A 12,333-nucleotide genomic window follows, 5' to 3' on the forward strand; every position below is an offset into this window, starting at 1 on the left:
CCCCTCCTCACCCCCCTCCCCTGCTTTTTTAGACATTCACAGAGTTTTAGGGCTGGGCCTTCTGGATACTCCTGAGCTAGTGGTAGAACTGGATTCTTTGTTGCCTCAGCTCACCTGGCCCTGACAGCCACTAATGCCATTTAATGCCCTCAGGCTAGAGACCCAAATTCAGGCTGGCCCCCTACCACATCCCAGACACATCAGCAGCAAGGCTGCTACAGGCCTCCTCATTCCACCTTCAACTTTGACCTCCAGTCTGAGCCCAGACAAGATTTTTCTCTCAATACCCAGGTTTTTCAGGGATAGGGAACTGCACAAAGCCTAGCTCAACATCAAAGGGCTGAGAAGGCCACTAGAGACATTGGGGATCCCCTCAAGTTCCATAAAAAGTGGGAAATTAGGGTGAGAGTCAATCACGGAAACAGGTCTTTACAAAGAAGAAAAGTGAAAGCAGCCCTGGACTGGGAGCCCGGGTCCTGAATTCCAAATCTGCCCCAGTTACTAGCAGGATAGGTGACCTTGGGGAAGCACTCTCTCTTCTCTGGGCAGCAACAGACTTTTCAGTAACTGGCAGAAGCTGGACTCTATGGTCTCTTAAGGCTCCAGTGTGCCGAAAAGGCGGAGGAAGCTGGGACGCTGGAGCTGCAACTGACTTTCCTGGCAGGTGGGTCCCTCTGAGCGGCTTCGGGGCAGGCGCCTGGGGCCTTGATTCTATGCCTAAGGAGGGGGCCGGCAAAGTGCAGGGGGTGCGCTGTAGTCCCCCAGGAACCCCAACCTCTCCACCCCGCCTCTCCCAGAGGGCCTCTCGCTCTGGAATAAACTACCGGTGGCGGCCAGCGCGCCGCGGCCCGATTGCACAGCGGCCACGGAAATAAAAGCGCCTGCAAAAGCGAAACCGGGCTCCAGAGAGCTCCATACTGACGGGACCAGCCCCTGGAGCTTACGGCGTCGCCAAGCAGCTACCCGCCCGGCGTGAGAGGGTGGGGGACTGAGGAGTCCCCGCTAGGGGTTCTGGAGCCTCTCCGCCCCCTGCCAACACCACGCCCGCGCTTATTTGCATTTAAAGAGAAACGCACCAAGGAAAACAGTGGGTGAGTCAGGAAACGCCTTCTCACTGTGGTGATTGGACCACACGCCTGCCAATCAGGAAGCCAATGCCCCACCCTGTGGCTGCGAAGTCCGGGGCGGGGGAGGGGTATGGGGGAGCAGTCCAGAGCCTGGGGAAGGGGACCTGGTGCAGGAGGTGACTGGAGCCACAGCGGCGGCAGGGGCGGCGGTGGCGACGCTCTCAGCCGTAGCAGCCAAGGCTCCAGCTCCGGCCAGTGCGGCGCAAGAGACAAAAACCCGGCTGGAAATCGGACAGGGCCGGGTAAGCATTGCGCGCAGCAGGAGCCTCCGCCTGCCCGCCATACGGTGCAGTGCTCCACTCTGGCCGCCTGGAAAGGAGCTCTAAGGGCTGGGCCGGTCGGCGTCCGGACCGCTCTGCGCTCCCCTTTGGAACCAGCTTTAAGGACTTTCTGGTGAGGGTCAGAGCCATGTCTTCTGAGCGCTAGCGACCGCGGCTAGAGGTGGAAAGAGGAAGGCAGGCCGGCGGGCTATCCTGGGCCATACCTCGGGGCTCTCGGGGGAGGCAGGGGAGGCAACCCGCACGTGCTGCCCTGTGGTCTCATGAGGGGAGAAGCCAACCAGCACCCCCAGCGGTGCTTTTGTAGGCCCGGAGCTCTACAGCTTTGTTGTAGCACATTAGCTGGAACAGCTGTGTTAGACGAGTATCGCTCATCACAGCGGCCCGGCTGCCGCCCCTCCTCTTCCCGGCGCATCTCCTGCCTTTCCCTCTTCTCTAGGGACGAAGCCTACGCGCTGGCCTGGGCCCGACGGGTACTTGCATTGGCGTGGGTTGGGGTATCTACTTTGTCTGTCTCCTCCTTCGAGGAGCTCAATTTGGCCTGTGGGCTGCTCACTTCCCTTTGGAACCTCGGCCTTGAGGCCCCAACCAGCCGCGCCCCCTGCTCCTGGGCTTCCGGGCGCATCTGGCGCCCGCCCCCGCGGACAGAGGGGCTGGCAACCCATCTCTCGGAGTACCTTGGGTTAGGTCAGCAGCTCAAGCTAGTCCTTGGGTTAGAGCTGCAAGGCCGCTTTGTCAAACTCTCCCTCGCCCCCGTGCCTCCCTCCTGTCCCTGCACCCCCTCCCCCGCCCTGCCTCATCTCCTGTCCCCTTGGAGGGTACTGGCTGCGCTTTTCTCTCCAACCTCTGGTTTAAAAATAGCAATAACCATGGTGTGATGTGGTGTGGTGTATGTGTGTGTGGCGGGGGGCGGGGGGGGGGGGCGCGGTTCTGTGCCATAGGTCGGGGAAGCAGTTATTGTAGTAGAGAAACAGCCGTTTGGGTGTGTGTGAGAGAGCTAGAGAAGCAGCCAAATCCTCCAACTTCAAAGTTGCTGAAAATACCCAGCCTGCTGGGCCGCTGTCATTGTCTGCTGCAGACACCTCTGACTGGTGACCGTCAGACTTGGCCTAGGCTCTCCCGGCGGTGAGGGGCTGTGCTAGGCGTGCCACAGCTCAGGACAGGCCCTGCAGATCCAGCCTCCATGGGCCAAGCTTGCCTTGGCATGGGCCACGGGAGTCAAGGTGAACCTTTGCCCCTCACACAAATATCTCCTGCAGCTTTACCTGCCTGCTGCATTCACATGGGCTTGATGGAGGGTCCTTCTTTGTTGGACTCCCCACCCACACCTTGGGGAGTCCAGCAGAGCCCCCTCCCTCAGTGCAGCTCCCCTCAGTCGGCCCCACCCACTGCTCAGTCTGCATGGAAGTGTGCCCCTTTCTGTGGACTATAGGCCTTTCTGAGGAGCAAGAGGGAGGGAGCTATCTGTGCTGTGCTGTACTTAGTTGCTCAGTCGTGTCTGACTCTGCCATGCCATGGACTGTAGCCCACCAGACATCTCTGTCCACGGGAGTTCTTCAGGCAAGAATACCAGAGTGGGTTGCCGTGCCCTCCTCAGCGGATCTTCCCAACCCTGGGATCGAACCCAGGTCTCCTGCATTGCAGGTGGATTCTTTACCATCTGAGCCACCAGGGAAGCCCAGGAGCTGTCTAGGGACTTGAAAGGCACTTCTTGGACCTTTAACACACCTCTGAGGGTGGAAAACCCTGTACACTACAGGTCCCTGGCAAAGCCTAGGCACCTATGAGAGGAGAAAATGAGACCCAGTAAATCCCTCACTTTAATGGAAGGCTAGCTGGGGACTTTTGTGACACTAGCAAGAACTGCAAATAGGACAGTACAGTCACCTCCTCTCACTTTGACCAAGCACCAATTCAATCCCCCTACTTACATCTGGGTATCTCTGGTTCAGAGCTGGACATGTCCTCTGCACTGTCTCAAACCAGCAGCCACCCAACATCCCTGCCCTATATGACTCTCCTCCCCACACTCTGACTCACTCACCCTACAGTGTTCAAATTCTCTTCCCTCTCAGCTCTGGGCCTATATCCTTAGTGCCTTTCCATCTCTTGCAATCCAGATGACCTCTTCTTTCTCAGAACTCAGAACTCCTCCAGGCCACCTGCATCCCTTGGGCATTTTCTGGCTTAGGAAACAAACTATAATTAAATTTCCCTGCCTCTACCTTGTTTCCCTGATACCATGAATGTCTGGGTTCTTTCCGAACTTCTTACAGGGGTAAATGAAACCTGAATCTCAGCTGAAGTTCCATGAAACCCTAGCAATGCACAGCGGTAATGAATACTCAGGAAGGACTTAATGTCTGTCAAGCTTTGGAGAAGACCTTTATGTTCCCAACTGGCTCTTGTCCTGATTCACATGAAAATGATTAGAAAAATGATACTCAAGTCTCAGATATTTATTGAGTATACATAATGATGATTGAGAAGGGGAATGGGTTTCATCTACAATTAAAAAAAATAAAGCACAGTGTCTATAAGCTCAGGACCTGCATTGCCCAGTCCCCAGCTAATTCATGAATCTAGAGACAGCTGCCATGGAGAGAGATGAGAGATCTGTGTGTACATGGGGTATTGTCCTGGGAAGCCTCCAGAAATTAGAGGGGTTTTGGTTAGGCAAAGTATAGTTGTATAAGCAAAATTAGGAATGGGAGGGAGTGGCTGGCAAGCAGGATGAGTGAAGTGACAGTCTTTTCTGGTTGAAATTGTATGGCTCCAAGGTAGAAAGGCCCCTTACAATCTCAACCAAAAAATACCCAGAACTTCCAGATGTTGAAGCTGGATTTAGAAAAGGCAGAGGAACCAGAGATCAAATTGCCAACATCCATTGAATCATAGAGAAAGCAAGGGAATTCCAGAAAAACATCTGCTTCATTGACTGTGCTAAAGCCTTTGACTGTGTGGATCACAACAAACTGTGGAAAATTCTTCGAGAGATGGGAATACCAGACCACCTTACCTGCCTCCTGAGAAACCTATATGCAGTTCAAGAAGCAACAGTTAGAACTGGACATGAAACAATGGACTGGTTCAAAATTGGGAAAGGAGTACATCAAGGCTGTATATTATCACCCTGCTTATTTAACTTGTATGCAGAGTACATCATGTGAAATGCTGAGCTGGATGAATCACAAGCTGGAATCAGGATTTCTGGGAGAAATATCAACAGCCTCAGATATGCAGATGATACCACTCTAATGGCAGAAAGTGAAGAGGAACTAAAGACTCTCTTGATGAAAGTGAAAGAAAAGAGTGAAAAAACTGGATTAACACTCAACATTCAAAAAACTGAGATTATGGCATTCGTTCCCATCACTTCATGACAAATAGAAGGGGGAGAAAGTGGAAGCAGTGACAGATTGTATTTTCTTGGGCCCTAAATCACTGCAGACAATGATTGCAGCCATGATATTAAAAGACGCTTGCTCCTTGGAAGGAAAGCTATGACAAATCTACATAGCATTTTACAAAGCTGAGACGTCACTTTGCCAACAAAGATCTGTATAGTCAAAGCTGTGGTTTTTCCAGTAGTCTTGTATGGATGTGAGAGTTGGACAATAAGAAGGCTGAGTGCTGAAGAATTAATGCTTTTGAACTGTGTTATTGGAGAAGACTCTTGAGTCTTCTTGGACTGCAAGGAGATCCAACCAGTCAATCATAAAGGATATCAGTCCTGAATATTCATTGAAAGGACTGATGCTGAAACTGGACCTCCAATACTTTAACCACCTGGTCCAAAGAGCTGACTCGCTGGGAAAGACCATGATGCTGGGAAAGATTAAGGGCAGAAGGAGAAGGGGGCAACAGAGGATGAGATGGTTGAATGGCATCACTGACTCAATGAACATGGATTTGAGCAAACTCTGGGAGATAGTGAAGGACAGGGAAGCCTGGCATGCTGCAGTTCCTGGGGTCTTAAAGAGTCAGACGTGACTTAGCAACTGAACAACAGCAACAGCAAGGTAAAAAGGAAATTGAGGCCCAGTGGTGTTGGGTTTCCCAAATGCCAGGTTGTGAAATGGGGTCTGATCTTGAAGGAATGAAGGAAGGGGCCATCAAAGAGTGGGGAATTGGGAAGTTCTGATATTTTTTTGTGTGCATATATGCCACAATAAAACAGGATTTTAGAAAGGGTTTTAGAATGGGTTCTTAGAAAGGGATTGGAAGAGTGCCATAAGTTGGGCGGGTAAAAAGTCATCTTTGGATCTGGAGGAACTAGGGGAGCAGGCTATCTCTAGAGGGAAACTGTATATTGTCAGCCTCTCTTTGGCCTTGCAGGGGATCTTGGTGGGGTGGCGAGGAAGGACAGAGCCAGGATTCTATATACCAATGTGGTAAAGGCTGAGTGCTCCTTAGTCCTTTGCTGATCATTTTTCTCCAAGCTGGACACGCCTTCGGGAAGCACCAGTTTGGGCTCCTTTTCTTACAGACGGGAATCCCAAGGCCTCGCAAAGCAGCAGAGACTCGCTTAAGTTCACATAGAATTTAGGGAGAGACTTAGCAACTAAACACCACCACCACCACCAACTGCCTCCTATGCAGCTCCTCTTATCCACTGTATCCATTCAGCATAAATCAGTACAAATCACATGAATCAACCCCTCTTCTTACCTCACCCATTCATCAAGAGTGAAAAGAAGCTTGGTTAGCTTTCTAGGAACTCCTCCCCTTTCACGTCTCTTGCTTTTTCAGTCTTGTTCTACAACCTGTCAGGGGCTGAAAGTTTCAGAAGAGAAGTAGTTGAAAGAAGCTGGCAATCCAGTGTTTCTCTCATAGTATAGTGGAGGTGTTAAAAATTCCTCAAGAACTGTTACATTTACACTCTCTGAACCAGAGGATGAAGGGAATGAAAGAAATAGCAACAAGTCTAGCTTCTTTGAAGAACCAAAGAGGAAGAAGGGGTTAGAAGAGAGCTGCCTAGTGTTATTTCTTCAGTTCCCCAGCCTCAAGTCCTGTCCAGGTAGATAGACTGGGTGATAAAAGTAAAGCCCTCGGAAGAGGCATTTCATAGACTTTTGTGTCAGTCATTCTTGGTTTACCCATCTCATGGCCAGGAAGTTCTTTCTCAGATGTAATCTGAGCCTCTCATGCTATACTTAAACCAAGTGTGTGTGTGTGTGTATGTGTGTGTGTGTTGGCAGGTGGGGTTGAGAACAGCTGGCCACCATAGCTCTGCTGCTGCTGCTGCTGCTAAGTCGCTTCAGTCGTGTCCGACTCTGTTCGACCCCATAGACAGCAGCCCACAAGGCTCCCCCGTCCCTGGGATTCTCCAGGCAAGAACACTGGACTGGGTTGCCATTTCCTTCTCCAATACATGAAAGTGAAAAGTGAAAGTGAAGTCGCTCATTCGTGTCCGACCCTCAGCGACCCCATGGACTGCAGCCTTCCAGGCTCCTCCATCCATGGGATTTTCCAGGCAAGAGTACTGGAGTGGGGTGCTATTACCTTCTCCCACCATAGCTCTACTGCTTGACAATTCATGGCAATTTCATGGGCATTAAACCATCTCTTCCACCTTCAACTTCTCTGAATTAAATAATCAGTCTTTCATGTCTCCTTGGTCTTATTTTTCAAACCTGTTCATGTTGCTAGCAAGGCAGGCAGAACCACTGCAGAAGTGCAGGTGCTAGCTGAATGAGGGTGCATTGCTCCCCTGCACCTCCCCTTTTGGGATTAGGGGATAATAAGTACAATGAAGAAAATGGCCTGAGGGAGTTTGGTGGAGTCAGAGGCGGGCATAATGGTGCTGCAGGGGATGGGGATGAGTTGGGGAGCTTTGCAACCTTTCGATCTGCATTTCTTGTTGCAGAGCCTTCACTGCTTTTAGCTACAGTTTTTTTTTTTTTTTTCCCCCTGCTGGGTTTCCAAGCAGATACTAACACCTCTTCTCTAGACAGTACCCCTCAACTGGGGGCTGCAGTTCTCCAGAGAGAGGGCTGGGCCTGGCCAGCTTGTGGTCCCTCAAGAATCTGTACATTTCATATATTCATAGGCTAGGCCTAGCACATTCAGAAAAGTAGAGTGTTGGGTGGGCTTGCAGAGGGAGGGTAGAAGTGAGAGGCATATGGAGTGAGGCAGGGCTGCAGTTCACCTCTGTTCTGCAGTGGACCCAACCAGATAGGCATCCAGGCCTCCCAGTGAAGCCTAGAACCCCCAAAATGACATTTCCTCAACATGACTCCTGACTCAGCAGCCACTGGAAAACTAAACACAATACTGTCCTTTCCCCAGCTTCATGCAGCCTGGAGGAAACAGATTCCCAGTCCAGTCTCCCATTTCTAAATGGGAAAACTGAGGCCCAGAACAGGGAAGTGATTTGTTTGCCAAAGGTTACATAAGAGCATAAAGTCCCTGGCCCTCAATTTAATGCTTCTTCCTCTAAGCACACTGATTTGATCCCCTCCCAAACCTCCGTTTCTTTACTGAGGTCTCTCACTTAGGGTATGGTGCATATACAGGATATGGTACATATAGAGGATACCTAGGAAAGTCAGGAGTCTCCATTGTTAACTTGATCCAGCTGTTCCTCTGCAGGCTTTTCTGACTGCCTTATCACATCTCTTTCCCTGGAGTTATCTCCTCTCCTGTTCTTCATCTGAACAGAGGAAGAAGGAGGTATGTTGCCTTTGATCTCACCCTTGCTGAGTTAGTACTGAAATAATGGAAGCCTTATGATTCAGGCATGACACCTTTGAATACATTCCTTTCTAAGGCAGTTTGGGAGCCTTAGAGGAGAGTAGCAAGTAGGTGGTTCCCAGAGCCCTCACCATTCGAGGCAAGCTGGAGAGGCAGGCTCAGTAGCCTGAGGAGAAAGCTGCTGCATCAAGAAGTTTCACCAGGTAAGCCCATTTCTAGGTAGAGGCAGAGTCTGAGTGACCATACCTCCTAGACTGGATAAGCCCTGTATATTTGGGGCTGAGGCTAAGGGCCAGAGAAGTGAGCCTAGGAAACCTGCAAGCGACATGGAGAGAGCAAGTCTTGAAGGTCAGGCAAAGGGAGTTGGCCTTAATCTTGTAGGCAGTGCCGAATAATTTAGTAAGTCAAGGTGTGATGCACTGAAATCAGAGTTGTAAGAAAATGAATCTGGCAAGGGTGTGCAGGATGGATGAGATGGAAGTGGGGAGGCAAGGGGGTGGGATTTCAGTGCTGCAGCAGGAGGGACCAGAGGAAATGCTGTTAAGAGACTTTTGTCATCCTCATCTCAGTGAGGGGAAAGCTGAGGAACTAGAGTGGAGAAGGTAGCTGCAAGAGGCCCTATCACAAGGGCCCTTTATTGAACATCTTCTTGGTACCTAGCAAGTAATCTATCTTTTATATTTTATCATCTCTAATCCTTACTGTGACTCCATATGGTAGGTAGCATTTTCTTCAAAAAGGTTAGGTCTCTTTCTCAAATCTCCAGCCTGAAAGGAGTGACTCTGGCATTTTAGTTTTGGGCTGATAAGCTCTAGCTGAATTAGAATTCAGTTGAACCAACATTGTTTGAGCTGCTGCTCTGTGCTAGATGTGGTGACTGCTGTATAAGATGAAGGAGGCTGCATTCAAGAGAAAAGAACAGACAGGCTGAGGCTGGGGTGAATGAATTACTCATGGCTGAATAAGATAATTCATTTGAGGGGCTGGTGTTGAGGAAATGGGAACAGGGGCTAGAGGGCTCATTTTGGAGTCTATGCTACATCTAGAGTTAGTGAGATGCCCCCCTTAAGAAGAGGTGCCTCCAGGTCCTGAAAAAAAAATGGTTTTGAGAGTAGACTTTGGCTGTGGGCTTTAGAAATGTTAATTCAAATTCCAGATCTTGTAGGTCATTTTTCTTAAACAATAGCTCAAATTCTTTAGTTTCATTTTGTCTTTACCTTTATGTTTGTCCCCAATGGCAGGTTTCTGTTTGGACCTTTGTTTTGGCCCCTCAAACTTATCTCCCAAGGAGAAGAGTAGAGGAACATGTTCCACAGTTTGGGAGTGGTGATAGTGGAGTTTCTGGATAAGAATAATAGCCACAGAAAGCTTTCTGGAATGTTCTAGGTGGGACCAAAATAGTGGTAGCCAGTGAGGACTGGAAATACTGAAGAGAAGGCTCAGCTGGATTGGTACAAGAGTGTGATGGGAGAGGAAGAGGATGGCTCTTACAGGTGTGAGGGGAACCTGCATAGTCCTCACTCTAAGTCTTCTTCCTTGATTAGGGGCCAACACGGTGCAGCAGAGTGGCATAGAATTGAGACTCAGAGGCCTGGAAGTTGGTGTGGCTCTGTCATCATCCCACTGTGTGACCTTTGGCAAGTCTTCTCCCAAGCCTTAACAATTTTTTTCTCTGTGTGACAAGGAGTTAACATCCCCTAGGGAAATGGCAACCCACTCCAGTATTCTTTTTTTTTTTTTTAATGTATTACTTTATAATTTAAGGATAATTATAATATTGTATTGGTTTCTGCCCTATATCAACATGGGTCAGCCATAGGTATACTGTGTCCCTTCACTCTTGAGCCTCCCTCCCACCTCATCCCACCCCTCTAGGTTATCACAGAGCCCCAGTTTGAGTTCCCTGAGTCATACAGCAGATTCCAACTGGCTGTCTATTTTACATATGTTAGTGTGTGTTTCCATGCCACTTTATCCATTCGTCCCACCCTCTCCTTCCTACCACTCTGTGTCCATAAGTCTGTTCTCTATGTCTGCATCTCCATTTCTGTTGTGCAAATAGGTTCATCAGAACCATCTCTCTAGATTTCATACATGTGTGTTAATACATTATATTTGTTTTTCTCTTTCTGGTTTAATTCACTCTGTATAATAGGTTCTAGGTTCATCCACCTCCTTTGCACTGACTCAAATGTGTTCCTTGTTATGGCTGAGTAATATTCCATTGTATATATATGTACCATATCTTCTATATCCATTCATCAGTTGGACATCTAGGTTGCTTCCATGTCCTAGCTACTATAAATAGTGCTGCAGTGAACACTGGGGTACATGTGTCTTTTTTAATTATGGTTTTCTCAGGGTATATGCCCAGAACTGGGATTGTTGGGTCATATGGTAGTTTTATTCCTAGTTTTTTAAGGAATCTCCATACTGTCTTCCATAGTGGCTATATCAATTTACATTTCCATCAACAGTGCAAAAGGGTTCCCTTTTCTCCACACTCTCTCTAGAATTTATTGTTTGTAGATTTTTTTATGATGGCCATTCTGAGACGTGTGAGGTGATATTTCATTGTAGTTTTGATTTGCATTTCTCTAATTATGAGCAATCTTGACCATCTTTTCGTGTGTTTTATTAGTCATCTTTATGTCTTCTTTGGACAAATGTCTGTTTAGGTCTTCTGCCCACTTTTTGATTGGATTGCTTGTTTTTTTCTGGTATTGAGCTGCATAAACTGCTTGTATATTTTGGAAATTAATTCTTTGTCAGCTGTTTCATTTGCTGTTATTTTCTCCCATTCTGAGGGTTGTCTTTTCACCTTGTTTATAGTTTCCTTTGCTGTGCAAAAACCTTTTAAGTTTACCTAGGTCCCACTTGTTTATTTTTGTTTTTATTTCCATTACTCTAGGAGGCGGGTCATGGGACTTCCCTGGTGGCTCAGTGGTAAAGAATCTGCCTGCGATGCAGGAGACACAGGTTCAATCCCTGAGTTGGGAAGATCCCCTGGAGGAGTGCATGGCAACCCACTCTAGTATTGCCTGGAGATTCCCATGGACAGAGGAGCATGGCAGGCTGCAGTCCATTAGGGTAACACAGACTCAGACAAGACTGAAGTGACAAAGCAGCAGCAGCAGTGGGAGGTGGGTCATAGAGGATCTTGTTGTAATTTACGTCAGAGAATATTTTGCCTATGTTTTTCTCTAAGAGTTTTATAGTTTCTGGTCGTACATTTAGGTTTTTAATCCATTTTGAATTTATCTTTGTGTATAGTGATAGGACAGAGTATGCAATGGCAACCCACTCCAGTACTCTTGCCTGGAAAATCCCGTGGATGGAGAGGCCTGGTAGGCTGCAGTCCATGGAGTCGCTGAGAGTCAGACATGACTGTGTGACTTCACTTTCACTTTTCACTTTCATGCATTGGAAAAGGAAATGGCAACCCACTCCAGTGTTCTTGCCTGGAGAATCCCAGGGATGGGGGACCATGGTGGGCTGCCATCTATGGGGTCGTACAGATTCGGACATGACTGAGGCAACTTAGCAGCAGCAGCAGCAAGGTGTTAGGAAGTGTTATAATTTCATTCTTTTACAAATAGCTGTCAAGTTTTCCCAGCAGCACTTATTGAAGAGACTGTCTTTGCCCCATTGTATATTCTTGCTTCCTTTGTCAAAGATAAGGTGCTCACAGGTGTGTGGGTTTATCTCTGGGCTTTAAGATTTTGTTCCACTGGTTTATATTTCTGTTTTTGTGCAAGTACCATACTGTCTTGGGGTTGAGAAGATGGCAACCCATCTTCTAGTATTGTTGCCTGGAAATTCCATGGACAGAGAAGCCTACAGCCCACGGGGTCGCAAAAATTTGGACATGGTTGAGCTACTGAGCACACATACCATACTGTCTTGATGACTATAGCTTTGTAGTATATAGTCTAAAGTCAGGAAGGTTGATTCCTCCAGTTCCATTCTTCTTTCTCAAGATGGCTTTGGCTATTCAGAGTCTTTTGTGTTTCCATGCAAATTGTGAAATTATTTGTTCTAGTTCTGTGAAAAATACCATTGGTAGTTTGATAGAGATTATGTTGAATCTATAGATTGCTTTGGGTAATATACTCATTTTCACTATATTGATTTTTCCAATCCAAGACATGGTATATTTCTCCATCTAATTGTGTTATTTTTGATTTCTTTCATCAGTGTTTTATACTTTCCTATATACAGGTCTTTTATTT

The 12,333-nt window shown here is 47.9% G+C and overlaps 1 protein-coding gene across 7 annotated transcripts in view; it reads left to right on the forward strand.

Moving 5' to 3' along the window:
* Positions 1 to 1,197: 1,197 nt before the first annotated feature.
* The window catches only part of AMER1 (APC membrane recruitment protein 1), a 68,871-nt gene continuing 57,735 nt past the window's right edge, over positions 1,198 to 12,333 (forward strand). For 5 of the 7 annotated variants that reach the window (XR_009493582.1, XR_003033570.2, XR_003033571.2 and 2 more), the window contains exon 1: positions 1,198 to 1,369. The gene's annotated coding sequence lies outside the window, so the exon portion shown is untranslated. The other 2 variants (XM_059883793.1, XM_010822047.3) reach the window with 2 other exon arrangements.

Source organism: Bos taurus, chromosome X, assembly GCF_002263795.3.
Source record: "Bos taurus isolate L1 Dominette 01449 registration number 42190680 breed Hereford chromosome X, ARS-UCD2.0, whole genome shotgun sequence".
NCBI lineage: Eukaryota > Metazoa > Chordata > Mammalia > Artiodactyla > Bovidae > Bos > Bos taurus.